Genomic DNA, 5,000 nt, shown 5'->3' with positions numbered 1-5,000 from the left:
CGATCGGGTGGTAGGTGGGTTTAGGCACATCTTCAAATTTCTGCCGTGCCAATGCCATTTTTATGGCTTGTAAATTCATACAATGGTCCCCTAAGCCTTCACGTGAAGTTTCGTTGCAAGATGACTCGTTTTCTATTTTTCACGATTTTCGAAACTTTTTGCGGTTCGTGATTTTTTAGAATTTTTTTAGAAGGAGTTTTGGCCCCAAATTTTGTGGACGTGATCCTTCTATTTTTGTTGGCATGCACAAAAAAATTCAGCTAAAAACTCGAAGCGGAGAAGATTTCGCGACCGTTTGAAAAAAGTGTCCCCGTTTCAGACACTTCAACGGCTACTGGCAGCAAACCTGTAAAATCTCAAACGCTCTTTAAGGGGGTGTGAGTTCTCAGAGGTTTGATGAGGGATAGGGGGCCAACACAAGGGCCAAGCACCAGCACCCATCGCACGTCATGTGCGCACACCCCCCCGGCCCCCCTCCCAATCGCCGGAACCCCAATGCCGCCGGTCAGGTTCTCCGGCGGTACTCCGGCGATGCTCCGGCGATGCTGTCCCGAGTGAAAAAAATGCGGCACCAGCACATGCTGGAGCCAAGCATGGGCACCGTGGCTCAAAATCGAACTTCGGCCAAGGCCTCGACCATCAATGGCACATGATGACGCATGGTGATGGCACATGCATCGACCATCATCGGCATAGGCTGCCCTTCGGTACGGGCACTTGCCTCGACCGCCATCGGCACAAGCTGGGCCCTGGTGTGGGTTGTTGCCTCGATCACCAGCGGCACATGCTGAGCCTTGGTGCGGGCGGTTGCCTCGAGCACCATCGGCAGACCCTGGGCCCTGGTGCGGCCGGTTGCCCCGATAACCATCGGCACACGCTGGGCCCTGGAGCGGCCGGTTGCCTCGATCACCATCGGCAAAAGCTGGGCCCTGTGCGACAGGTTGCCTCGACCACCATCGGCACACGCTGGGCCCTGGTGCGGCAGGTTGCCTCGAGCACCATCGGCACACGCTGGGCCCTGGTGCGGTCGGTTGCCTCGAGCACCATCGGCACATGCTGGGCCCTGGTGCGGGCACTTGCCTCGACCACCATCGGCACACGCTGGGCCCTGGTGCGGCAGGTTGCCTCGACCACCATCGGCACACGCTGGGCCCTGGTGCGGCAGGTTGCCTCGACCACCATCGGCACACGCTGGGCCCTGGTGCGGCAGGTTGCCTCGACCACCATCGGCACACGCTGGGCCCTGGTGCGGTCGGTTGCCTCGATCACCATCGGCACACGCTGGGCCTTGGTGCGGGCGGTTGCCTCGAGCACCATCGGCACACACTGGGCCCTGGTGCGGCAGCTTGCCTCGAGCACCATCGGCACACGCTCGGCCCTGGTGCGGTCGGTTGCCTCGAGCACCATCGGCACACGCTGGGCCCTGGTGCGGCAGGTTGCCTCGACCACCATCGGCACACGCTGGGCCCTGGTGCGGGCGCTTGCCTCGACCACCATCGGCACACGCTCCGCCCTGGTGCGGTCGGTTGCCTCGAGCACCATCGGCACACGCTGGGCCCTGGTGCGGCAGGTTGCCTCGACCACCATCGGCACACGCTGGGCCCTGGTGCGGCAGGTTGCCTCGACCACCATCGGCACACGCTGGGCCCTGGTGCGGCAGGTTGCCTCGAGCACCATCGGCACACGCTGGGCCCTGGTGCGGCAGGTTGCCTCGAGCACCATCGGCACACGCTGGGCCCTGGTGCGGCAGCTTGCCTCGAGCACCATCGGCACACGCTCGGCCCTGGTGCGGTCGGTTGCCTCGATCACCATCGGCACACGCTGGGCCCTGGTGCGGCAGGTTGCCTCGCCCACCATCGGCACACGCTGGGCCCTGGTGCGGGCGCTTGCCTCGACCACCATCGGCACACGCTCCGCCCTGGTGCGGTCGGTTGCCTCGAGCACCATCGGCACACGCTGGGCCCTGGTGCGGGCGCTTGCCTCGACCACCATCGGCACACGCTCGGCCCTGGTGCGGGCGCTTGCCTCGAGCACCATCGGCACACGCTGGGCCCTGGTGCGGGCGGTTGCCTCGACCACCATCGGCACACGCTGGGCCCTGGTGCGGCCGCTTGCCTCGAGCACCATCGGCACACGGTCGGCCCTGGTGCGGTCGGTTGCCACGAGCACCATCGGCACACGCTGGGCCCTGGTGCGGGCGCCTGCCTCGACCACCATCGGCACACGCTCCGCCCTGGTGCGGTCGGTTGCCTCGAGCACCATCGGCACACGCTGGGCCCTGGTGCGGCAGGTTGCCTCGAGCACCATCGGCACACGCTGGGCCCTGGTGCGGCAGGTTGCCTCGAGCACCATCGGCACACGCTGGGCCCTGGTGCGGCAGGTTGCCTCGAGCACCATCGGCACACGCTGGGCGCTGGTGCGGGCGCTTGCCTCGACCACCATGGACACACGCTGGGCCCTGGTGCGGCAGGTTGCCTCGATCACCATCGGCACACGCTGGGCCCTGGTGCGACAGGTTGCCTCGAGCACCATCGGCACACTATCGGCCCTGGTGCGGGCGGTTGCCTCGACCACCATCGGCACACGCTGGGCCCTGGTGCGGGCGCTTGCCTCGAGCACCATCGGCACACGCTGGGCCCTGGTGCGGGCGCTTGCCTCGAGCACCATCGGCACACGCTGGGCGCTGGTGCGGGCGCTTGCCTCGACCACCATGGACACACGCTGGGCCCTGGTGCGGCAGGTTGCCTCGATCACCATCGGCACACGCTGGGCCCTGGTGCGACAGGTTGCCTCGAGCACCATCGGCACACGCTGGGCCCTGGTGCGGGCGGTTGCCTCGACCACCATCGGCACACGCTGGGCCCTGGTGGGTTTAGGCACATCTTCAAATTTCTGTCGTGCCAATGCCATTTTTATGGCTTGTAAATTCATACAATGGTCCCCTAAGCCTTCACGTGAAGTTTCGTTGGAAGATGACTCGTTTTCTATTTTTCACGATTTTCGAAACTTTTTGCGGTTCGGGATTTTTTAAAATTTTTTTATAAGGATTTTTGGCACCAAATTTTGTAGGCATGATCCTTCTATTTTTGTTGGCATGCACAAAAAAATTCAGCTAAAAACTCGAAGTAGAGAAGATTTTGTGACCGTTTGAAAAAAGTGTCCCCATTTCAGACACTTTAACGGCTACTGGTAGCAAACCTGTAAAATCTCAAATGCTCTTTAAGGGGGTGTGAATTCTCAGAGGTTTGATGAGGGATAGGGGGCCAACACAAGGCCAAGTACCAGCACCCATCGCACATCATTTGCGCACACCCCCCCGGCCCCCCTCCCAATCGCCGGAACCCCAATGCCGCCGGTCAGGTTCTCCGGCGGTACTCCGGCGATGCTCCGGCGATGCTCCGGCGATGCTGTCCCGAGTGAAAAAAATGCGGCACCAGCACATGCTGGAGCCAAGCATGGGCACCGTGGCTCAAAATCGAACTTCGGCCAAGGCCTCGACCATCAATGGCACATGATGACGCATGGTGATGGCACATGCATCGACCATCATCGGCATAGGCTGCCCTTCGGTACGGGCACTTGCCTCGACCGCCATCGGCACAAGCTGGGCCCTGGTGTGGGTTGTTGCCTCGATCACAATCGGCACATGCTGAGCCTTGGTGCGGGCGGTTGCCTCGAGCACCATCGGCAGACCCTGGGCCCTGGTGCGGCCGGTTGCCCCGATAACCATCGACACACGCTGGGCCCTGGGGCGGGCGCTTGCCCCCAGCACCATCGGCACACGCTGGGCCCTGGTGCGGGCGCTTGCCCCGAACACCATCGGCACAAGCCGGCCCTTGGTGCGGGCTCCTGGCTCGACCACCATCGGCACACGCTGGGCCCTGGTGCGGGCGGTTGCCTCGAACACCATCGGCACACGCCGGCCCTTGGTGCGGTCGGTTGCCTCGACCACCATCGGCACACGCTCGGCCTTGGTGAGGGCGCTTGCCTCGACCACCATCGGCACACGCTGGGCCCTGGTGCGGGCGCTTGCCTCGACCACCATCGGCACACGCTCGGCCTTGGTGCGGGCGCTTGCCTCGACCACCATCGGCACACGCTGGGCCCTGGTGCGGGCGGTTGCCTCGACCACCATCGGCACACGCTCGGCCTTGGTGAGGGCGCTTGCCTCGACCACCATCGGCACACGCTGGGCCCTGGTGCGGGCGCTTGCCTCGACCACCATCGGCACACGCTCGGCCTTGGTGCGGGCGGTTGCCTCGACCACCATCGGCACACGCTGGGCCCTGGTGCGGGCGGTTGCCTCGACCACCATCGGCACACGCTGGGCCCTGGTGCTGGCGGTTGCCTCGACCACCATCGGCACACGCTGGGCCCTGGTGCGGGCGGTTGCCTCGAACACCATCGGCACAAGCCGGCCCTTGGTGCGGGCGGTTGCCTCGAGCACCATCGGCACACGCTGGGCCCTGGTGCGGGCGGTTGCCTCGACCACCATCGGCACACGCTGGGCCCTGGTGCGGACGGTTGCCTCGAGCACCATGGGCACACGCTGGCCCTTGGTGCGGGCTCTTGCCTCGACCACCATCAGCAGAAGATTGCCCCTACGTCGAACACCATCGATACATGCCGGGCCTTGGTGTGGGCACATGCCTCGAGCTGGTGCGGGCGGTTGCCTCGACCACCATCGGCTCACGTTGGCCCTTGTTGCGGGCACATGCCTCGACCACCATCGGCACCTGCGCACCCTCGGTGTGGGATTTGCTTGTTTGGAAAAAGTGTCCCCGTTTCAGACATTTTAACGTCTACTGGTAGCATATCTGTAAAATCTCTAATGCTCTTTAGGGGGTGGTGGTCCGGCACCCCCTCTCCCCCCCCACGGGGGGAGTAGGTGTGCGCGATGGGCCTCCCATTGCGTGCACCCCGGCCAACGTCCCTCGAACGAAATACAGGGCGTGCATGCCTTCCGGCGATTTTTGTCCGGCGACTGGTTGCTCCGGTGA

The sequence above is a fragment of the Durio zibethinus genome, unplaced genomic scaffold (assembly GCF_047325235.1).
Source record: "Durio zibethinus cultivar Kanyao isolate XHJ-2024 unplaced genomic scaffold, ASM4732523v1 HiC_scaffold_2, whole genome shotgun sequence".
NCBI lineage: Eukaryota > Viridiplantae > Streptophyta > Magnoliopsida > Malvales > Malvaceae > Durio > Durio zibethinus.
Note: the sequence above shows the minus strand (reverse complement) of the source record.